Source organism: Schistocerca nitens, chromosome 1, assembly GCF_023898315.1.
Source record: "Schistocerca nitens isolate TAMUIC-IGC-003100 chromosome 1, iqSchNite1.1, whole genome shotgun sequence".
Taxonomy (NCBI): Eukaryota; Metazoa; Arthropoda; class Insecta; order Orthoptera; family Acrididae; genus Schistocerca; species Schistocerca nitens.
Genome location: NC_064614.1, coordinates 1,285,629,469 through 1,285,654,986, shown reverse-complemented (window position 1 = coordinate 1,285,654,986; position 25,518 = coordinate 1,285,629,469).

The following is a 25,518-nucleotide window of genomic DNA, read 5'->3' as shown; positions in this document are numbered from 1 at the left end:
TGCATAGTTCAAATTATAAAAACCATTCTATTCAATTTCTTATTGCATTTTTTTTTTTTTATTTTTTTTTTTTTTTTTTGGTGAAAATAGAAAAATTTGCTCAAACTAAAGTAGGGTCAAAAGCTTAATAACTGAGTACTACACAACTTGAGATCAATTTTTCCCCTGAGAGTAACTGGCACACTGTATTTCAAATAATTGTGCCTAGTCAATGACCATTATTGTGCATGTTTGTAGGTGTCTCTTTCACATCATGTAATAAGTAGGCCTAATTGCCCCAAGGCTGAATCAAAATGGGGAGAAATTGAGCTTACACATTTTCAAAATGGGCATCTACAAAACTCTGTGTCCATGAGCTATAGAATGAAAGTGATCTCATGAATGCCTGGGTTTACAAATCGTGAATCCGAAATGTGCAGGGTGATCAATTTCCAACTACATCACCATCCTTATAAAGACCCCGTATCAGATCATGAGTGTGAAAGATTCATACCACAACACCCAATAGATTTGAACAGTAATTACATCCGTCCAAGCTTGATACAGCAGCTAAAATGGGACACTCCAACACAGAAAATTGGAATTCACTTAATCAGAAGCTGTAAGACGTGCTGGCAGAACAACTGAAGTTAACGACAAACCCGGAATGAGTTCTCAAACCAATTACTGATAAATCTGATGGACTGTTCACTACATTGTCACAAACCCATGAGCTACTAAGGATGATACATGAGAAATGTACATTTATTATCTACTGATAATGGAAATGATGAATTTCTTTACTACTCATATATTCATCCAGTATTTGAGACTGAGAACGCCTAGTGACTCTCTCACTTATGTGCATGAAGTTCGTTTGGAAAGTTTGTGAAATATTGAAATTAAGTTTGAAATGCAATACTTAAAACAGTAACTAATTTATGAGTAATCAGATGACTGAAGCTGTTTTATGTATGAGAGCTCGAGTCTCTAAGCATCAGGGGGTTTACTGGTACATTTAAAACACGAGAATGTTCAGGCACAGAATTTCCTCAAATAAATTAGAGATAAGTGGAACCACCAATTCAGTAACATGACTGTTCACAACAATAAAAAGGTTCACAGCAAATTAATATTATGCATGCATTTTTATCACATAAATATTTTGAATACAATCAATTTTTTAGACGTTACATAACATCAGTGTATATCAACATGCAGTAATATAAACACATAGGGCAGAGAGCAGAAAATAAAATTTGTGTATGACTAAGGATTTTATTCCTGAAGTCTTACTTAATGTGTTTTGGAGCTACAACTCAATTTTCGAGGACTGTTTGGACATAATAGGCTGAAAAACTGAAGCAAATGAAACGCCCAACGACACAGATTTCTTGACAAAATATACCCTCAAGTGGGGTAATTAGAGTAAACATCTCTCTCCTCTTTCTGGTATTTTAACTATTACCTGCATCTGATGACACAACTTTCACTTCTACATTGGTGAGAAACATTTGCACTTACAATCTGAAATTATTTGACGTGTTAATGACAGTACTATGTGACTCAAATGTTGCATATTGAACCATGTTACAGTCATGTGATGAAGTAACGGATTAACTTTAACTTTCATTTCCATTACTAACAAAATACAGGAAAAAATATATTATGAGGAGACCTGACAGTTAATTTCAGTTTTATACACATATTCAACATGATATTTTACTTGCTTATTAAAATAACAGTTATTAAAGTATAGAAGCAGTAGATGACTGTATGAAGTATGTAAGAGAGGGGAGTTGAAGTGGGGAATGTTGTCAACTTCAGAACCTCTGGTCCTTAAACTGTCACTTTCCTTGAAGAGCCAACTTGATCGTGTCTTGCTGAAAGGCCTGTAAATTGTCGGGAAGTGATTTCCACTTTTGAGGTGCCGGCCTACAGCTTGCATCTTTCTCTACATACCTTGTAAGCTAGGTGCTTTCAAGTCAGGCAGAAGTAATAGCCCAATGCCACTAAAGACTTCATTCAGCTGCCACCATGATCACCTGCAATCTTTCACTTGGCAAAGATGAAGTTCTGGCTGGACATCTTCTCATATTACTGCTGCCAGATCAGCAGAATGATCTTCTACAGTGAAAAGAGATCACAACTCCTCCAGTTGTAGTCACCAAAATACAAATGATGAGAATCAGTGCAGACATCCATGAGGTGTGAGACAGAGAGAACTTGGAACATGGTACCATCTGGGAGGCTGTGTACTGCTGATATACTACATCTACATCTACATCTATACTCCGCGAGCCACCTTACGGTGTGTGGCGGAGGGTACTTATTGTACCACTATCTGATCCCCCCTTCCCTGTTCCATTCACGAATTGTGCGTGGGAAGAACGACTGCTTGTAAGTCTCCGTATTTGCTCTAATTTCTCGGATCTTTTCGTTGTGATCATTACGCGAGATATATGTGGGCGGTAGTAATATGTTGCCCATCTCTTCCCGGAATGTGCTCTCTCGTAATTTCGATAATAAACCTCTCCGTATTGCGTAACGCCTTTCTTGAAGTGTCCGCCACTGGAGCTTGTTCAGCATCTCCGTAACGCTCTCGCGCTGACTAAATGTCCCCATGACGAATCGCGCTGCTTTTCGCTGGATCATGTCTATCTCTTCTATTAATCCAACCTGGTAAGGGTCCCATACTGATGAGCAATACTCAAGAATCGGACGAACAAGCGTTTTGTAAGCTACTTCTTTCGTCGATGAGTCACATTTTCTTAGAATTCTTCCTATGAATCTCAACCTGGCGCCTGCTTTTCCCACTATTTGTTTTATGTGATCATTCCACTTCAGATCGCTCCGGATAGTAACTCCTAAGTATTTTACGGTCGTTACCGCTTCCAATGATTTACCACCTATGGCATAATCGTACTGGAATGGATTTCTGCCCCTATGTATGCGCATTATATTACATTTATCTACGTTTAGGGAAAGCTGCCAGCTGTCGCACCATTCATTAATCCTCTGCAGGTCTTCCTGGAGTACGTACGAGTCTTCTGATGTTGCTACTTTCTTGTAGACAACCGTGTCATCTGCAAATAGCCTCACGGAGCTACCGATGTTGTCAACTAAGTCATTTATGTATATTGTAAACAATAAAGGTCCTATCACGCTTCCTTGCGGTACTCCCGAAATTACCTCTACATCTGCAGATTTTGAACCGTTAAGAATGACATGTTGTGTTCTTTCTTCTAGGAAATCCTGAATCCAATCACAAACCTGGTCCGATATTCCGTAAGCTCGTATTTTTTTCACTAAACGTAAGTGCGGAACCGTATCAAATGACTTCCTGAAGTCCAGGAATACGGCATCAATCTGCTCGCCAGTGTCTACGGCACTGTGAATTTCTTGGACAAATAGGGCGAGCTGAGTTTCACATGATCTCTGTTTGCGGAATCCATGTTGGTTATGATGAAGGAGATTTGTATTATCTAAGAACGTCATAATACGAGAACATAAAACATGTTCCATTATTCTACAACAGATTGACGTAAGCGAAATAGGCCTATAATTATTCGCATCTGATTTATGACCCTTCTTGAAAATGGGAACGACCTGCGCTTTCTTCCAGTCGCTAGGTACTTTACGTTCTTCCAGAGATCTACGATAAATTGCTGATAGAAAGGGGGCAAGTTCTTTAGCATAATCACTGTAGAATCTTACGGGTATCTCGTCTGGTCCGGATGCTTTTCCGCTACTAAGTGATAGCAGTTGTTTTTCAATTCCGATATCGTTTATTTCAATATTTTCCATTTTGGCGTCCGTGCGACGGCTGAAGTCAGGGACCGTGTTACGATTTTCCGCAGTGAAACAGTTTCGGAACACTGAATTCAGTATTTCTGCCTTTCTTCGGTCGTCCTCTGTTTCGGTGCCATCGTGGTCAACGAGTGACTGAATAGGGGATTTAGATCCGCTTACCGATTTTACATATGACCAAAACTTTTTAGGGTTCTTGTTTAGATTGTTTGCCAATGTTTTATGTTCGAATTCGTTGAATGCTTCTCTCATTGCTCTCTTTACGCTCTTTTTCGCTTCGTTCAGCTTTTCCTTATCAGCTATGATTCGACTACTCTTAAACCTATGATGAAGCTTTCTTTGTTTCCGTAGTACCTTTCGTACATGATTGTTATACCACGGTGGATCTTTCCCCTCGCTTTGGACCTTAGTCGGTACGAACTTATCTAAGGCGTACTGGACGATGTTTCTGAATTTTTTCCATTTTTGTTCCACATCCTCTTCCTCAGAAATGAACGTTTGATGGTGGTCACTCAGATATTCTGCGATTTGTGCCCTATCACTCTTGTTAAGCAAATATATTTTCCTTCCTTTCTTGGCATTTCTTATTACACTTGTAGTCATTGATGCAACCACTGACTTATGATCACTGATACCCTCTTCTACATTCACGGAGTCGAAAAGTTCCGGTCTATTTGTTGCTATGAGGTCTAAAACGTTAGCTTCACGAGTTGGTTCTCTAACTATCTGCTCGAAGTAATTCTCGGACAAGGCAGTCAGGATAATGTCACAAGAGTCTCTGTCCCTGGCTCCAGTTCTGATTGTGTGACTATCCCATTCTATACCTGGTAGATTGAAGTCTCCCCCTATTACAATAGTATGATCACGAAACTTCTTCACGACGTTCTGCAGGTTCTCTCTGAGGCGCTCAACTACTACGGTTGCTGATGCAGGTGGTCTATAGAAGCATCCGACTATCATATCTGACCCACCTTTGATACTTAACTTAACCCAGATTATTTCACATTCGCATTCGCTAATAACTTCACTGGATATTATTGAATTCTTTACTGCTATAAATACTCCTCCACCATTGGCGTTTATCCTATCCTTGCGGTATATATTCCATTCTGTGTCTAGGATTTCGTTACTGTTCACTTCCGGTTTTAACCAACTTTCCGTTCCTAATACTATATGCGCACTATTTCCTTCAATAAGCGATACTAATTCAGGAACCTTGCCCTGGATACTCCTGCAGTTTACCAATATTACGTTAACTTTTCCTGTTTTTGGTCTCTGAGGACGGACGTTCTTTATCAACGATGCTGATGTTCTCTCTGGTAAGCCGTCAGGTATTTTATCGTTTCGCCCAAGGGGGGGTCCCTCTAACCTAAAAAACCCCCGTGTGCACGCCACACGTACTCTGCTACCCTAGTAGCTGCTTCCGGTGTGTAGTGCACGCCTGACCTGTCTAGGGGGGCCCTACAGTTCTCCACCCAATAACGGAGGTCGATGAATTTGCAACCATTATAGTCGCAGAGTCGTCTGAGCCTCTGGTTTAGACCCTCCACACGGCTCCAAACCAGAGGACCGCGATCGACTCTGGGCACTATGCTGCAGATATTAAGCTCAGCTTGCACTCCGCGTGCGATGCTGGTTGTCTTCACCAAATCAGCCAGCCGCCGGAAGGAACCAAGGATGGCCTCAGAACCCAAGCGGCAGGCGTCATTCGTTCCGACATGTGCTACTATCTGCAGCCGGTCACACCCAGTGCGTTCAATAGCTGCCGGAAGGGCCTCCTCCACATTACGGACGAGACCCCCCGGCAAGCACACCGAGTGCACACTGGCATTCTTCCCCGACCTACCCGCTATTTTCCTGAGGGGCTCCATAACCCGCCTAACGTTGGAGCTCCCTATAACTAATAGGCCCGCCCTCTGTGACTGTCGGGACCTTGCCGGAGAATCGGCCACTGGCCCAACAGGCGAGGCATCCTGTGGTGGCTCGGAAACGATGTCATCACCACTAGGAAGCACCCCGTACCTGTTGGAAAGGGGTAAGGCAGCTGCCACGCGGCCAGATCCCACCTTCGCCTTTCGGCCAGGCACGCGCGAGCCCACCACTGTCCGCCATTCACCCTGGAGTGATGGCTGACCGGTAAGATGCTCACTGCCGGAAGACGCAGCGACATCAGGGGTTCCATGTGATTCCAAGGCCACCGAAGTAGGCATAGGTCTCACCACAGTTGCCCCAACGCCACTACGAGCCGACGCCTGCACCTCGAGCTCGATGAGCCTAACAGACAAAGCCTCCACCTGCCCCCGAAGAGTGGCCAATTCTCCTTGCGTCCGCTCACAACAACCACAGTCCCTACACATGACTATGTTTACCCTACTCTATACGGTGACAAATTCCCAAGATAATCTTCTGATGAGTTACTCTGATAATCAAGAAACACTCACTGAAATACGAGACGCGAAAACTACGCTAGGTTTTCCCAGAAAAACTATTTAAAAGCTAAGCGCAGCAAATAAGTACAAAATAAATTTCTCTCCTAACGATCAAGAACTGTTAGTTTCTATGCAGAGCAGATAAACACTAATAGAATCCCTTCCTTAGTGGAAGGTCGTAAACAAAATGCAAAATAAACGCTTTATACAAACAGTACTCGCTGCTGCTGGTCCTCTCGCTCTGGCTGTCACAAGACAACTGCTGATTCAAGTGACTAGTGGCTAACGGCCGCGGAACAAACAAAAGACGGTTTTTGGGCGCTTTCTGTTCTAAACGATCAAGAAAACACTAAGAAATCTAACACGAAAACTACGTAAAGTTTTATCAAGAACTGTTAGTTACTATGCAGAGCAGATAAACACTAATAGAATCCCTTCCTTAGTGGAAGGTCGTAAACAAAATGCAAAATAAACGCTTTATACAAACAGTACTCGCTGCTGCTGGTCCTCTCGCTCTGGCTGTCACAAGACAACTGCTGATTCAAGTGACTAGTGGCTAACGGCCGCGGAACAAACAAAAGACGGTTTTTGGGCGCTTTCTGTTCTAAACGATCAAGAAAACACTAAGAAATCTAACACGAAACTACGTAAAGTTTTATCAAGAACTGTTAGTTACTATGCAGAGCAGATAAACACTAATAGAATCCCTTCCTTAGTGGAAGGTCGTAAACAAAATGCAAAATAAACGCTTTATACAAACAGTACTCGCTGCTGCTGGTCCTCTCGCTCTGGCTGTCACAAGACAACTGCTTTTGGAGGAAGTACACCAGTATCTGATACTTTCAGAAATGTTCCACCACAACATTCTATCCTCATTTTCACTTTGTCTTCTCTTTGCACCTGGCAACCACAAAATTACTTTGCTTGTGAGGAGTCTACAGCCTGGTGCACAATATCACTGGAATTTTGAAACAGCAGTCTGCTCTTGTCTCGCTTTCATTTATTCACTAGTCTTCAGGGTCACTTCGGCACTGTTCATCTGTCCAGGATTGCCCCTGTAGTAATTGCAGCAACTTAGAAATATTGGAGAATATTAGAATCATGTAATTCTATTGGTGATGACACCTCCAACAGCAGCAACAGTTAACAATTAACATGGTTTACATCCTTCTGGAAAGGATCCTTTATGATGTGTAATGCTTCTTTTTCCACCCCCTTTACTGATGCAGAGAAACATCACCAACTATGATTCAAATTTTGTTCCCAAACTGGGGGTATTGTGAGTGTATGGTCATACTGACACTGCTGTCAATACATCAAGTATGGCTTGTTCCGACCTCACCATCTCTTGCTTGGCCTTCACATCCAAGGATTATTTTCAGGCCTGTGACTATGAAGATTTTTACATGTATCATTTACCAACTTGACCGCATAATACCCAGCTTGGAGGACCAGGCTTTCTCCGATTGGTTTGCCCCCTAGGAACACTGGCTTCCCCTTCACCAGACCTGAGGCAGCACCCTCCCCCTCCCATGGGAGGTGAGATTGAATAATGAGAATGAAAGACACCCTCTGGCCTCGCAACCTAATACCATTGGGGGGCGAATAAAATAAGAAAAGAAAACAGATGATCGACAAGTAAGTGGAAGCAAAGTCAGACTTTGTTTCATTTATGCAAATAGTCTGCTAGTAATGGTTAATGTTGCTGTACTAAGAATTGTCAAATTTTTTACAGCAATAATTCTAGTCTAATTGTGCTTCTATATTATTGTTTACAAAGGAATGATGATGTCAAATAGATCAGCAGCATTATTAAATAAGTAACTTTTACCATGCACAGTATGCAGATACTTCTTTTAAGTTACCTTCTATTAGACATTGAAAGTTTTTTATCATTACACAACCAAAGCTACATGTAGGTTGACACCTTATCTAAAAATAAAAACATCTTGAGTTAGAATTTTCTTAATCTCAGTTATAGTTGAAATAACTATGCTAGTTGTTTGATCTGGTCACAAGAAGTCATGTATTCATAACAATTCAACTGTAAACCATTTTTTATGTCTACCATTTACCAATCATAGTAACTACAGACAATTTTTGTAACAGGCATTAGTGTTAATTCCTACAGGCATTGTAATAATTTCAAAATCTCAGCAATATTTCAGATTATATTACTGTTTCCTTTCAGAGAGAGGGATTTCAATTGACTGATAATACAAATGTCAGTGATGATAAATTTATGAAATGCAAATATCTGGAAGAGTTCTCTGACTGAGGCACAATTTTTTTTCCAGATCCAGAGGAATACTTCAAGCACATAACAAATTCCATATTTAAGAACTACTTTGAAAAGTCTGTATGAGCACATTTGCAATATATTAAAGAGTGAACATGAAAAATTATCAAGTGTTACAGACACTGTTTAATCCATACAATGACAGACTTTAACAATATGAAGAGACACAGAAGTTCGTGTAAGCACATTAATGGTAATGAAGGGAAAATACAATTAAGAAAATCATGGATTCTGTAATTAGTAGTTCCTTTTTCAAATAGGAGAGGTAGGTTTGGACAGATTAGAAACTGTAAAGAAAACAAATGTACAAAGTAGGCCTACAATACCATTTGGCTACAGAGAACTGAACATCACCCCCCAATGCTACTGTTACATCTGACAGGTCTCATGAAACTTTGGTACCCAAGTGCAAAAATGGTTTGGATCATACCAACATCAGAACTCAAGCAATCTCTAGTTTTATCTATATTAGGTGTGCTGAATTATCACAGCTGCCTATTCCTGCAATAGTTAACTCTCAAAGGAAATCTTTTTTAGACTAAAGAACAATAAGCATTACAGAGTAAATGTTGTGCCTGAGTCCCACTCACTTGAAAAACCATTGTACTCACACAAAAAGTCAAAAATTTCGTGTTTCCTTCCAGAACATGCAAAGCATAAGGAACAAAAGTTTAGAACTACAAATATTTTTAGAAAGCTTTAGACACACTATAGATGTGCTTTGTATAGCCGAGCATTGGCTTAAAGATAATGACGCTGCCTATTTTTCCCTTCCAGGCTTTCAAATGGTTAACAATTTTTGCAGAACTATTAAAAAAGGGAGGTGGCTGTCTAATACTTGCCCGAGATAATGTTGAATGTAATCCATTACTTAAAACCAAGCATATGAACTGTGAAAAGCATTTTGAACACATAACTAAAAGCTTAATAGATTTAACTTCTACTGTGACATGTATCTACAGACCACCTGATGGTAACACACAGATATTTACCTCCAAACTAGATATGCTACTACAATAGTACAGTTTAAAATATCCCAGTATTATCTTATGTGGAGACTTTAATATAGATTTCCTAGTAGAATCCACTGCTTCCCGGAAAATAGTGAATATATTGCAATGTAATAACATGAAACGCTTAAACAAAAAACCTACTAGAACAACTAATACCAGTTCCTCTGAAATAGATGCTGTTTTGGTTAACACTGGCATGTCATCTGTCTGCAAACTAGACATCATCTCCAATGGTGTATGAGATCACAACTGCTTGATACTGAATATGACCATGCAAGATGCAAATAGACAGACAAAACCTCTCCAACAGACTTACACAAGATCAACTGGCAATAAAAATAATATAGCACATTTCTCACTTCTGCTCCATAAAGCTGACTGGAAAGGTGTCTATTGTGCCAGCAATGTTGACAGAAGGGCTAATGAATTTATGAGTATCTTGCAACACTGCTATGAAGTGGCATTCCCAATCACACATACAGCTAAAAAATACACATCTCAACTGTCCAATAATAAATGCCTACAGTAAAACTAGAATTCTTTTATACTGCTTGAAATAGTTACAGTATACCTCACTGTCTATAAACAAGGTAATTCATGAAGCAAAGAAAATGTATAGTAGGCAATTCATTATCATCTCAAGTAGTAAATCAAAAGCCGTGTGGAGATTGATAAATGAAACAGTTGGCAAAAAAGACAAGACACACTCAATAACCTGCATTAAAGATCAGGATGGTGTTACCACTGACCCTAAGCACTTATGTGAAATATGTAATAACCATTTCACAAAAATTGATGACAAGTTTTCTTCTTTAATCAAGACTGCTGCACTCACTTATCACTCAGATTCAGCAGTATTCCCACAATTAATGTTCCTTGACCCAGTCACACCAAATGAAATCTGCAATATTATAAGGCAGAGACCAAACAAACATTCCTCTGGTCTTGATGGTATATCTGTTTGCCTTTTAAAACGAGCCTGCCATCATGTGTGTGCACCAGTTACAGATATAATAAACTGCTCTTTATCGTCAGGTAAATTTCCTAGAATTTTTAAAGCAGCAGAAATTATTCCTCTATTTAAAAAAGGGGAAAGGAGTGATGTAAACAACTACAGACCCATCTCAGTCTTATCAAGCTCACCAAAAGTCCTCAAAAAATCAGTATATGACCGTGTTATAAATTTCTTGTAAAGTAACTGCATACTAAGTCCTCACCAGTTTGGGTTTAGGAAAGGGAGATCAATAAATGGAGCATTATACTCATTTTTAAATGAAATCTATAGGGCACTCAATGATAGAAAACACACAACAGGTGTGTTTCTTGATCTCACTAAAGCTTTTGATCTTGTCAACCATGTATTACTTTTGGAGAAACTACTGCGTTATGGGATTAGGGGAAATTGCAATGACTGGTTTAGGTCATATCTCTCAGACAGAATACAAAAAGTAGTGACTGAGCATTTTCACCAATTTTGATGTAATCAGAGGAGCAAGTTGTAAGACAAGGTATTCCCCAAGGCTCTACACTTGGTCCCCTTTTATTTATAATATTCATCAATGAATACCCCAAAGCATTCAGGAAGGCCTGCCGGTAATGTTTGCTGATGACACCAATATACTGTTTTCAAATCACATCCCTCATCAGCTCAACTCCACAATTGCTGATACAAATTGTAGTCTGGCAAACTGGTTGAACAAAAACAAACTTCTCCTAAATAAAGATAAAACAATGTACATAAATTTCCACACGACACAAAAGGTATCGTCTGTGATAGATGATATCAGGATTGAGAAAGTGCCCATGCAGCGAGAAAGAGCCACAAAATTCCTTGGGGTGTGGATAGATGACACACTACAGTGAGACATACATAAAGATAGATTTTACTTAAAATACTAAAAGCATAGCACAAACTGTTCATTTTACTTAATAATTTGTGATATCAAAACACTAAAATGTGCCTAATTTGCATTAGTAACTCAATTATTCGCTTCTGCATAATAAATACATTCTTAAGTGAGAAGCCCCAAAAAGGAAGACAATGAAACAAGTACCCCTGCCTTCCACGACTAAACATCTCTTAAGGAGCTCAGTATTTGAAAATGTCAGGTCTTGCCAGAAAGGATTCAGATCCAAAGTAAAGTCAATCCTACAGAAGCACTACTTCTATTCAGTGGATGAATTTATGAATAGTAATCTAAAACAATTTTTGTGATGTATTTTACTGCATGTGTTAAAATATTACTTTAAACTGACTTATTTGACTCTATTTACATTGTGTTATAACTATTCCTTGTTATGGTTCATCTACACTTATGATATCTGTGAACAGTGTTACATACAGTCATCAGATAATGATTACAGAGTAACATACCAAAAAAGTTATGATTCCCTATGTACAGCATATAATTTATATAAATCTATATCTTAAGTATATCTACATATCATAGCACGTTAACTGTAACTTATCCTACATCTATGTGTAATAACACAACAAGATTTCTGGATGAATAAATAAATAAATAAATAAATAAGTGGAGTCTATGATGAGAGGTATTCTTCTGTGGTGTTTGTGAGGGATCAAAGGATAGTCAAAATTACTTTTATCATCATCTATCAGCAGTAACATTTTATGTTCACACATAGACATTACTGAGATACACTGGGAATCTGTGTGATGTTATTGGCTTGCAAAAATCTGTGACAATACTGTCTTCTAATCCTTATTTATTATTATTATTATTATTATTATTATTATTATTATTATTAGTTTCCTTCACAGACCACACTCACAGTACTATACAAAGGCCATAATACACTCCTGGAAATTGAAATAAGAACACCGTGAATTCATTGTCCCAGGAAGGGGAAACTTTATTGACACATTCCTGGGGTCAGATACATCACATGATCACACTGACAGAACCACAGGCACATACACACAGGCAACAGAGCATGCACAATGTCGGCACTAGTACAGTGTATATCCACCTTTCGCAGCAATGCAGGCTGCTATTCTCCCGTGGAGACGATCGTAGAGATGCTGGATGTAGTCCTGTGGAACGGCATGCCATGCCATTTCCACCTGGCACCTCAGTTGGACCAGCGTTCGTGCTGGACGTGCAGACCGCGTGAGACGACGCTTCATCCAGTCCCAAACATGCTCAATGGGGAGATCTTGCTGGCCAGGGTAGTTGACTTACACCTTCTAGAGCACGTTGGGTGGCACAGGATACATGCGGACGTGCATTGTCCTGTTGGAACAGCAAGTTCCCTTGCCGGTCTAGGAATGGTAGAACGATGGGTTCGATGACGGTTTGGATGTACCGTGCACTATTCAGTGTCCCCTCGACGATCACCAGTGGTGTACGGCCAGTGTAGGAGATCGCTCCCCACACCATGATGCCGGGTGTTGGCCCTGTGTGCCTCGGTCGTATGCAGTCCTGATTGTGGCGCTCACCTGCACGGCGCCAAACACGCATACGACCATCATTGGCACCAAGGCAGAAGCGACTCTCATCGCTGAAGACGACACGTCTCCATTCGTCCCTCCATTCACGCCTGTCGCGACACCACTGGAGGCGGGCTGCACGATGTTGGGGCGTGAGCGGAAGACGGCCTAACGGTGTGCGGGACCGTAGCCCAGCTTCATGGAGATGGTTGCGAATGGTCCTTGCCGATACCCCAGGAGCAACAGTGTCCCTAATTTGCTGGGAAGTGGCGGTGCGGTCCCCTACGGCACTGCGTAGGATCCTACGGTCTTGGCGTGCATCCGTGCGTCGCTGCGGTCCGGTCCCAGGTCGACGGGCACGTGCACCTTCCGCCGACCACTGGCGACAACATCGATGTACTGTGGAGACCTCACGCCTCACGTGTTGAGCAATTCGGCAGTATGTCCACCCGGCCTCCCGCATGCCCACTATACGCCCTCGCTCAAAGTCCGTCAACTGCACATACGGTTCACGTCCACGCTGTCGCGGCATGCTACCAGTGTTAAAGACTGCGATGGAGCTCCGTATGCCACGGCAAACTGGCTGACACTGACGGCGGCGGTGCACACATGCTGCGCAGCTAGCGCCATTCGACGGCCAACACCGCGGTTCCTGGTGTGTCCGCTGTGCCGTGCGTGTGATCATTGCTTGTACAGCCCTCTCGCAGTGTCCGGAGCAAGTATGGTGGGTCTGACACACCGGTGTCAATGTGTTCTTTTTTCCATTTCCAGGAGTGTAGAAAAGCCAATGTAACAACAGAACAAGATTCAATATCCAATGAGATTCCATAGTTGTCTTCACATACTTATTGTAAACTATTTATCACATCATCAGATATACTACATTTCTCCAGGTAAGAAAAATAACTATCACAATAAAAATGTATAAAACAGTGAACATAAGTTTGCAGCATTCTAGTTATACACTGTCAGGACAAACAAAGCATAGCAACATCGAACTATTTCTGCCAATATGTTGTAAGATCGTATTAATGTATGAAAGTAAATTTGTTACATTAAATGAAGGGAATTTTGGAATTAAGAAAATTACTACTACCTCCACAGTGACTGAACTGTATGTATAGAGTGCACATTCTTTATGAACATAAACTACACATAAACCCAAAGGTAATTAAGAAGCACACCAAATAGCAATCATTAAATTGAACCCACTACAGTGCAATACAAGGAAATCATGTTAATGAATACAGTAATAAATTATACATCCAATATTTATTAAGTACCTAATATTATGAAGAGACTTGCAATAAATGAGTCCAGAAATACTCTTATTACATAACTAAAGATTCTTAAGCATATGGATGATGACACTGTATTTGAAGTCAACACATGAATGTAACGTGAGAGCTTCTTAATGTGGTCTTAGAACTGTCAAATTACTATTCTACTTTAGACAAAAGGGGGAGAGGAATGTTAATATCAGTAGGCCACCAGTACTAAATATAATACTGAGACTGCATGTGAGTATTCCACATGCATAATGATTGACTGGAAACACAACTATTCACAAATTAACCATAACAGTGTACACAAAACAAATTTAGAACAAAATGTATAAGCCAATAAATTTGTGATTTAAATACTCATACAAAGTGAAAAATGGGTACAGTTCAAAAGCACAAGACTAATAACACATGCTTGTTTATCTCCATATGAACTTCAAATTACACTGACAGCATAATTACAGTTATTAATAGAAAACTGTCTTTAGATAAATACAAAGGTAGAGTGAGCACAGTTACCTAATATTACGGAAGGAGTTATAAGATCACATTTGGTTGCTTAAGAACACAAATTTACTACAGTATATAATAAAATCCATGGATCATTAAAGAGCATAAAGGCATGAAAGCACAATTATAATACGTTCGTTGTGTTGGCCCTTGTAAGTTTCATATCCATACTAAAGCGCACACTCTTTATATAATGTTAGATATTAGAACTGAAAGACAAGCAATACGGTAATATAGTCTGCAAATTGCTGAATTTTTCAGTGAGGGAAAGTCATTGAGTGAATACAGTTAGATGTTTTGTGCTTTGCTATCTTCAGACATCTGTAGAAATAAATCAAATCAACTACTCATGAAATAAAAATGGTTTACAAAACCATCATCAGCATGCAATAATGGCATTGCAATTCTTAAGATGACATGTACCATGGAACTGTATGCAGCCAGCAGACATAGCAAGTATCACAAGTATCACTGGATGTAATAGTTACAAGTTGTAAAGGTAACAAACGTACACAGACTAATAACACTGCTGACCATTAGATGAGAACACAAATGTTTAATAACAGATGGCATTGCAAGAGATGGTGTGGCATCCTGCAGCTCCATCTTATGGAATTATGTATGACTTACAAAGAGCATTAAACAAACAGAAATGAAATGCAACAACAGTAATAATTGTTTATACGACATAAGTGTAAACTAAAAAAATACATAGAAACACACACAGCATTTTATAAATATTCAGGAATTTGTAAGTGTTTGTGCCAGATGGCGTTGCAGATACAAGTATGATGCTACATAGTGACACTTTTAATTGGTGGTATGTACAAATATATTGCGTAGAATTTTTACATACTAGCAATGGTCACAATAAAAATAAGCTTGGTTCTATACATAAAAAACAAAACATATAACTTGAATAGTATATTTTCCTGCCTATTCCGAGTGGAAAGTAGCATATGTAAGTGCTAAGACTGCTATATGCACTCTTAAGCATAAATATTGACAACGAATTACACACATGGTGTCAAGAGGTAAGTACAATGAAACAGTGAGTTCTGAATTACGAATTGCATGTACAAGCACTATAATACCTACACTCATTGTACGGCCTAATTGGTTACAAGAAAATAAACATTTAGTACCAACTTATTAACACAAAAGAAAGCCACATAGTACTCAGCCTATTTAAAGTTTAAATTGGTGTAAATAACTTTCCTATTTATGCCATGCCATGCATGAAGCTACTGCAACAAGTAATGAGTAGTAACTGCTGACCTATTGGCATAACAAACAGCACAGTTCTCTGCTTGTTAAAAGTGAGACGTAGGGTACATAAGCGCTAAAGCAGCTAGGTACACTGCATGGCATAAATAGTTACAAAGAATTACACATTTAGTGCCATCACATTAGCACAACAAAACTAATTATAAAAATATTTGTGACAATCAGTACATCTGTAATGAATAAGTGTCATAGACCTATGCAGAATAAAAACATGAACAGTTACTGTATAGCCCTTTGTTTCACTTCAATTGATATAGTTCTCATTGGAGACAAAGTATTAGATCTGAAGGACATGCTAAAACATTATTACAGAAGGCAAAATATAAAACATGGAAACCTCAGTCAACAGAAGTATTAACAGCAATTACAAATCAAACAGTAAACCCCTGACCATTTATGGAGTCAAACTCCCATATTTTGAACTTATTTGCAAAGCAATTTGAAGCATAAGCTGTTTCAGTGTGTTAAATGGTTTGACATTAAGTGTGCAAGCAAGAAAAAATTAGAAAGGGTTTGTGAAATAATGTTTAATGTTTTCTTGGGAATTTCTAAATACCCTCATTGTGAAATACAGCACAAGTCTGCATGTCATGAGTCCAGATCACCCCCCCCCCTCCCCCGCCCCCACCCCCCCCCCCACACACACACACAATATTAGATCAAAGGCTTGATAAATAAAATATTCTAAACAGAATCAAGGATACTGCTTCTTGATGAGCAGATTATGTCAAATTTTATTTCCAAAATTAATATCTTTCTGAAATTGAGTCTATAATTAAATTTTTGTTGCTCCTGGAAGCTTTTGTCATGTACCATGCAACTGGCACCGAGTGTCATGAAACACATTAGTCATGTAGTATTATAGATGCACTTTCTGTTCTGTGTCCTTTATTGTCTGATTTATGCTTATTTGCCAGCAGTTGTGAATGATGTAGAGTGAAAATTTTCCATGTTTGACAAATGTTCTGTTACAATGCAGGTGTCACCCATTAACAGTCAGCAACAACATTTTATCCAAAGTCTAACTGGTTTGCTGTTACCTCCCTTTCTGCGTACCTAAGAAAGATAAATTTTACACAATTTAGATCATGTCACAGAGTGTGAGGAATTCTCAGTGACACTCAATAATGAGCATGTGTAGGAGATGATGGCACCAAATTCCTGGGCATTCACTTAGAGTGAAAACTACACAGTGTATGTTCCAGTCTGAAATAATATTTACCTCAGCAGCTTTCGGATCCAGAATGCTCTCTTGTATTATATACAAAACAGTCACAAAGACTGCATGTTTTGGCTTTTGGGTACTCCATGTCAGATGGAATTATCTTTTGGGGAGATCTATTGCTCAAAATATTTTCATTGCTTAGTAGAATGATAAGAGTTATATGTAGGTTAAGTCCAAGAAAGTACTCTTGCAAATTACTGAGCAAGATGAGAATACTTACCAGTGGTTCTCAAAACACTTTTTCTCCAATTTGTTTTGTTACCATGGTCTCCATACCCTTTGGACACAACTCTCTAGTTCCATGTGTGACAGAGATGGAATATCAATTACATTACCTGTCCCTGCTGTAGAGACACACTCAGTATGTAGTAAATCTCTATTCAAATCAAATGTACATCAATTTCTCTTGAATGACTCATTCCAGTCTGGTGAGCAAAATTGGAGTAAACAGCTTACCTAAGGCACAATCAATTGTGGAACTGTTGAGCTATATCTTTATGTAAGTATTTCAGGAATAGAGGACTACACCTACGGAAGTGAAGGTACATCTAAGTGTCCTACAGATGACACCTGGGTGCTGGTAAGGAAGCAATGGAACTGACTACCAGAGAATAGTTTCAGATCTCCTGACTATATAAAACTTTGTGCACATTGAGTCCTTATGTAATCAGTGATTGTAGATTAATTAAGTAAGAATAAGGACACTGAAATCGGAAGAGAAATGACTCAGCACCACATCAGAAGCTCATTTTCAGGGCCAAATATCTAGAAAAATGGGAACAAATATTAAAATATGCCAGCTGATCATTGAGGGCATTACCAGAACCAAATGCCAAAGTTTACAAGAGATACTGTTTAAGCTCATTGTCTACATTGTTGTCCTAAATACTGGGATATGATACCATTGGTGCAACATATCACCATGCCTACGAAGTAGTCACACACGTCCAGACTAAAACTGTGAATGCTTACTTGCTATTCAGTTCCAGAGACAACAGTATTCATTAACTCTGAATCAAAATTGGGGAACTGACCACACGTAGTATCTACAAACCACAATGTTGCTCCTGGCCAACATATGTTTTTGAAACATACTGACATCCTCCACCAGATGTAGTCCACCAGATGTAGTCCAGAAACAAAGGAGGTGGCTTACAAAACACTCGTTCGACCTATACTTGAGTATTGCTCATCAGTGTGGGATCCGTACCAGATCGGCTTGACGGAGGAAATAGAGAAGATCCAAAGAAGAGCGGCGCGTTTCGTCACAGGGTTATTTGGTAACCATGATAGCGTTACGGAGATGTTTAATAAACTCAAGTGGCAGACTCTGCAAGAGAGGCGCTCTGCATCGCGGTGTAGCTTGCTCGCCAGGTTTCGAGAGGGTGTGTTTCTGGATGAGGTATCGAGTATATTGCTTCCCCCTACTTATACCTCCCGAGGAGATCACGAATGTAAAATTAGAGAGATTAGAGCGCGCACGGAGGCTTTCAGACAGTCGTTCTTCCCGCGAACCATACGCGACTGGAACAGGAAAGGGAGGTAATGACAGTGGCACGTAAAGTGCCCTCCGCCACACACCGTTGGGTGGCTTGCGGAGTATGAATGTAGATGTAGATGTAGATGTAGATGCGATGGCCATATACCCTGATGGAAAAAGAAACTCAACTCCAAAAAGATAATTAATTTAGAGGAATGAAATTTTTAGAATATATTTGTCTAGGTGACTTATATAATTGATTAACATTGCAACAACACAGGTTAATGTAAGCAGTAGATAAGCCACTGCAAATGTGAAACGCTGTTACGTTAATAACTGGTGTAACCACCAGAATGTTGAATCCAGGCATGCAAATTTGTATGCACTGTGTTTTACAGGTGGCAGATGACAGTCTGTGGAATGGAGTTGCCCGCATCTCGTGGTCGTGTGGTAGCGTTCTCGCTTCCCACGCCCGGGTTCCCGGGTTCGATTCCCAGCGGGGTCAGGGATTTTCTCTGCCTCGTGATGGCTGGGTGTTGTGTGCTGTCCTTAGGTTAGTTAGGTTTAAGTAGTTCTAAGTTCTAGGGGACTTATGACCACAGCAGTTGAGTCCCATAGTGCTCAGAGCCATTTGAACCATTTTTGGAATGGAGTTCCATGCATGTTGCTCTCGGTTGGTCAATAATGAGAATGTTAATGCTGGTTATGGATGACCCTTAAGCTATCGTCCAATGACGTCCTAGATTTGCTTGATAGGAGACAGAGCTGGTGATCATCCAGGTCAAGCCAACACATGGACATACTGTATAGCATGTTGGGTTACAACAGTGGTATGTGCATGAGTGTTGTCCTGTTCGAAAACAGCCCCTAGAATGCTATTCATGAATGGCAGCACAACATGTAGACTCACCGGACTGACATACAAATCTGACATCAGGGTGTGTGGGGCAATCATGAGAGGGCTCCTGCTGTCATACGAAGTCTCATTCCAGACAAAAACTCCAGGTGTTGGGCCAGTGTGTCTAGGACAAAGGTTGATCACAGGCCCAACAAACATTATTTACTAACACCACATGCAATCTCAAAAAAAACTAACACTCACAAACACAACAGTGTCTGTTTGAAGCAATCCTGATGTTCATCCTCATACTGGCATTACTAGTGCATCTCTTATGTGAGTAGAGCAAAATCTGAACAGACATCTTTCAAATGTTGAAGCATGACTAACAGCTTTCGTTTATGTCTAACAACTTTTCTTTGTTGCTGCTATTTTTTCACTCAGCGTAGAATATCTGAACAATACAAGGAAGCCTTAGTAAACTAGGCAGTTGGAAAGAACACCTATTTTACTTTCAGTGCTAAAGATGTCAGTTCCACCAGTTCAGCGGCCAGCGGCTTGGAAACATGAGAACCAGCCAGACTCACGTTTTGTCACTGCTGATGGAAGCCGACGTTTGGTCGCTATGACTAAAAATATTGTCAAATTTCCCTGCTAGTCAACACTACCTGCTTTAGAACCAATCTGTACAAGTATTCCATTTATTGGGTTGCTGCCTAAGAGACATACATACCAGTTTAGTCAATAATATATTATCCTTCACTATTTGAAACAGTCTGCCAACCCTGGGGTAACTTTTAGATTCGGCAGCTGTAGAAATAACAGGTGGTTTTGTGGTGAATAAATCTCTGAGCCAAGTTCGGAGCACATTTTCAGCAGGAAAGGAAATTCCAAGGAATTGGTTTGATATGGCGCAAAATGTGAAAATCTGAGGATTTTATTTTGCTTTCTCACTCAAAAACAACCAGGGCACATGTACTCATGTCAGAACTGTAGAACATGATGACAAAGAGAGGAGTTAAAAACGATTACACATTAATCCCAATTGACAAAATAGAAGATAGTTAAAAGAAAAAAGAAAGGAGTTCTGTGCCGGCCAGAGTGGCCGAGCGGATCTAGGTGCTTCAGTCTGGAACCGCTTGACCACTATGGTCGCAGGTTCGAGCCCTGCATCGGGCACGGATGTGTGTGATGTCCATAAGTTAGTTAGGTTTAAGTAGTTATAAGTTCTAGGGGGCTGATGACCTCAGATATTAAGCTGCATAGTGCTCAGAGCCCTTTTTGAAAGTTCTGTAAAGTACTCCATAGAGAAACAAAGCTCATGAACTAAACATTAAATAGCCTTCGCCATATTGCTATGATGGATAGAAAGTAAAGTGCAGTCAACACCAGTCACTAAAATGGCTGATAGCTAACACGATTTAACAAATGATGATGGCTAAAAAAACAGTACATGATATGCAACCTAGCTAAAATGATCTTGCAGCGAGAGGGCCGAGAGGAGGTCGTCCAACCCACTGAGAGGTGCTTAATAACCTGCAGCTTGTTCCCATGAAGGGAGAACCAGTGGTGACACTATCTGCTGACAGAGAGGAATGCAGATCATTGGAGGGAATGTAAGAACCAGTGGGTTGAGGTATGAGGACTGCAGCATTGACAGCATCGTCAGTGGCCTAGTTTCCTGTCACAATGAGGTGACTGGGAACCCACATAAACATCATCCATCAAGAATGAGCATGTGACAGCTTTCCTGAACGGGTTGCACTAATGGATGGACATTGTACAGAACACAGATGCTTTAAAGGGCACAGAGTCTGAGCAGATGACGCAATTGAAAAGCGTGTGTCACCAGATGTGCTGTGTGGCCTGATACAGGGCGAACAGCTTTGCTGTAAATATTGAGCACTGTACCGGAAGATGATATCGAAAAACGTCAGGATCAATGATGAAGGCACACCTGACACAGTATCTTTGTGTACAATGATGACACTTGTACTGACAATTGTGAAGTTCCATGCGAAGGTTGTGAATTGAAGGCAATAGGACAAGGCTGGAGTAGTATCCTTAGGAAGCGAATAAAGGCAAAGGTGAACATGGGCCACCACATGAAGTTGATGAAGATGATGATAACGTTGATGTTGTTTGGTTTGTGGGGCACTCAACTGTGTTGTCATCAGCACCTGTACAGATTCCCCAATCTGTACACAGTCCAATCTAACCACTTACATGATTGATCATGGAATGATGAGGACAACACAAACACCCAGTTCCTGGGAAGAGAAAATCTCCAACACCATGATTCAGAGGTAGCAACACTAACCACTACACTATGAACTGCAGACTCCGCCGCACGAAGCCAAGCTGGTGAAGGGTTTATATTCTGTGGAAAAGTTGCAGGTAGCATGAAGTTAAGCTGCCGGGGCAAGAACTGAAAGTGAACTCCAGTAGGTAACAGAGAAGAGGGATGCAACTCATACTGACGATCAAGAGTCTTCGGAGAAAGAGGCATGTGATGGATGGCAACAAACAGCATGTATATCTGCTGAGGAGAAAGTCACAGTCGTAGGACAGTGGTAGTTTGGCAGCTTCTGTGTGCAGACTCTCAGCAGGGCTAATGTAGAAGGCACCAGTGGCCAAATGGATGCTATGTCGGTTGATAGTACTGAGATGGAATGAGAGAGATGGACGTGCAGATACATAAACGAAACACACATATTCCAGTTTCTAACAGACAATGGACCAGTACAATCGGAGGAGTACATTTCAATCTGTTCTCCAGGTAGTACCACTGAGGACACACAAGACATTCAGGGACCAGGTAATACACGTGGGAGGATGCAGAAAGTTTCCTATGGAGCATGAGCCCCAGGAATTTTGTAGCTTCAATGAACAGAAGAGCAACATGCTGAAGATGTAAAGATGGTGGAAGAAACAAATTGTACTGCCAGAAATTCATACAAATGGTTTTGCCAGTGGAAAAACTACAGTGACTGTTGATTCTCCATGAGTCAAGACAATTGAGACATCACTGGAGACACTGCACAATGACCGTAGTTGATGGAGAACTCCAATAGATGGCAAACTCGCCACTGAAAAGAAGCCAGACAAGTCTGGTGGGAGACGGGCCATTATAGGGTTAGTGGCAATAGCAAAGATGCCGATGCTCAGGACAGGACCCCGAGGCACACTATTTTCCTCGGTAAATGCATCCAACAAGGTGAAACCAACATCCTGTTCTTAAGAGTTCCTGAAGCAAACAGAGTAGGCAGCCATGGAAGCTCCACGCATAGAGGGTATGGAGGACACTTGTCCTCCAGAAAGGTATCTTACACTTCCTCCAAATCGAAAAACACTGCCACAGTCGGATTTGGGCAGAAAACAATTCATGACATTGGTAGATATTGCGAGATGGTCAACTGCAGAACTGCGCACTGAAATCCACACTCTGCAGTGGTTAATAAATTGTGAGACTCGAGCCACCGTACCAGCCAGGCATGAATCGTATGTTCCATCACAGCTGGTGAGGGATATGGGGCGGTATCTAGAAGGAAGGTGTTTGTCCTTACAGGCCTTAGGCGTAGGTATGACAGTGCATTGGAAATCTGCTCTCTGCCCACACAGTTGCATGGATGAAGGAGAAAGTGCTTTTCCAGCAGGAGAAAGATGCTGCAACATCTGACTGTGAACATCGTCTGGCCCTGGAGGGGTATTCGGATGAAGTGAGAGCATGAACTAGCTGCCTCATAGTTAAGGCAGTATTGTAGCACTCAAGATTCTGAGAAGAGAAGAGTATTGCCCGAGCTGCCTTTGCTCATTTTCGATGGAGGAAGGCAGGGTGATAGTCAAAGGAACTTGAAATCTCAGCAAAATTGTGGCACAAGGCGTTGGAGATTGCAATAGGGTGCACAATGACATCCTTTGCTACTGTCAGGCCGGAAATTGGGCTATGGCTATTGGTACCATAGAGCTATCAGAGCTTGGTCAACATGATGGAAGAGGGAGTGGAACTGTTAAAAGAACTAGTGAATGAAATCCAGCTCGTTTTACACAATCCCGAAACCAGGATGACACTGTACACCTAACTTTTTATAGTGAACACAGTTTGTCATTGTAGGATGACGGTAAAAATGTGGAGAGTGTGTCCCCGTGTGGAATTGGCGTCGCGGCATACCTGAGTCCACCTAGGGACCAGGACACAGCGTGGTAAAGAGGAAGTGCAAGGAACAGAATATTCTGTGGCGGTAGGTTTAACATACTAAGATATTCTACCTAGTCATCACATCTGGGAAAAAGCTGTCTATTGAAGGTTGCCAGAGAGGAGTAAAGCCTCCAGTCAGCCTTAGTAAGCTGCTGTCTGGGTGTGAACGTAAGTGGGGTAAGAGTCAGTAAACGAATAGTACAGGGGGAATTGTCACTCGAGTATGTGTCAGAGAGCAGACCACTCAGGTTGATGGGCAGATGGGTAGTGCAGGAGGATAGGTACAAATGGAAATGTGTGTGTGTGTGTGTGTGTGTGTGTGTGTGTGTGTGTGTGTGTGTGTGTGTGTGTGGAGTCTGAAAAAGACTCTTGCGTTATGGCAGAAGAGGTTACGCTGACTGAGAAGGTCGGCTAACGGGGCACCTGTCTGACAGGTTCTGGGTGAACCCCAAAGGGCATTGTGCACACTGAAGTCACCAAGGAGCAGAAAGAGGTGAGGTAGCTACACAATAAGCAGTAGGAAGTCTGTGTCATTTGATGTCACCAGGACAGGGATGTAAATGGTATGAAGGGAAAAGATCAAGTGAGGAAAGAAAAGGTGAACTATAACAGCTTGAAGACGGGTAGTCAGGGAGATGGGTTGACTCTGAGTGTCATACCGCATGAGCAGCATGACTCCCCCATGTGGTGGAATGCCATCCTATGGGGAAAGGAAATGCAAGCACTCAAATGGGTCATGGAGACACTATTATTTTTTTTCTGGAGGCAGAGAAAAAGTGGACGTTGTGATTCTAAGAGCAGCCATAAATCCTCTTTGTTGGATAGAAGACCACAAACATTTCATTGAAGGAAAGCTATCATGAGGAAAAAAAAAAAGAAAGGGTGTCACTTTGGTGGCTGCCGAGTGTCAACCTTCGAAGACTTGCCACTACAAGGCACAGAGGCAGGAGGATCATGCTCCACGAGGTCTGGAGAAGTGTCAGAAGGCTCCTTCTGTGAGCCTGCGGAATCCAGTGCAGAAAAACGGTTGGTGGTGCACACCGGAGAAACACAGGCAGCCGGGCCAGGGTATCACCTGGCAACACCATCTAAGAGGATATCAGACTTGGTGAAGGAGAAGACCATCTGCCTTTGACTTCTTGTAGACTTCCCGGTTGGCACAGGAAGACTGATGTTTGTTGGCTGGAGGGATGTAGTAGGTCTTTGTGTATATTCATTCAGTCCTTCCTGGCCTGCCAGTTGCGTAGTACATGACTTCACCCCGGTAGGTCAATGTTTGGTGGCTTGTTGCACAGTTGTATGAGGAGACAGCAATGCTGCCAGGATGCTGGGTGATTTCATAACCTCAGTGCTGAGTTTGATGTCACAGGTCTTTGTGGCCATGTCCTTCATGGAGCGAGACATAGCAAGAACAGTACTGTAATTAGCAGATGGTAGAACACGTGGTTTGAGACTAGCCAATAACTTGCAATAACCAGGTAAGGAACTTCTTCCTTTACCTGGACCTCCTGGACAGCCCATTCATCGAGATGCACGAGACAATTTTGAGAGGAGGCAGCATGGTCACCATTGAAGTTGATACATCCATGAGGAGGAGGAGAAGGGCAATTGCCCTCATACGCATCCCTACCACAGGTTACACATTTGGCTCGGTGTTGACAAGACATTCCAGTGTGGGATGTTTGAATTCTTCCCATGGTGTCATTTACACTAGTC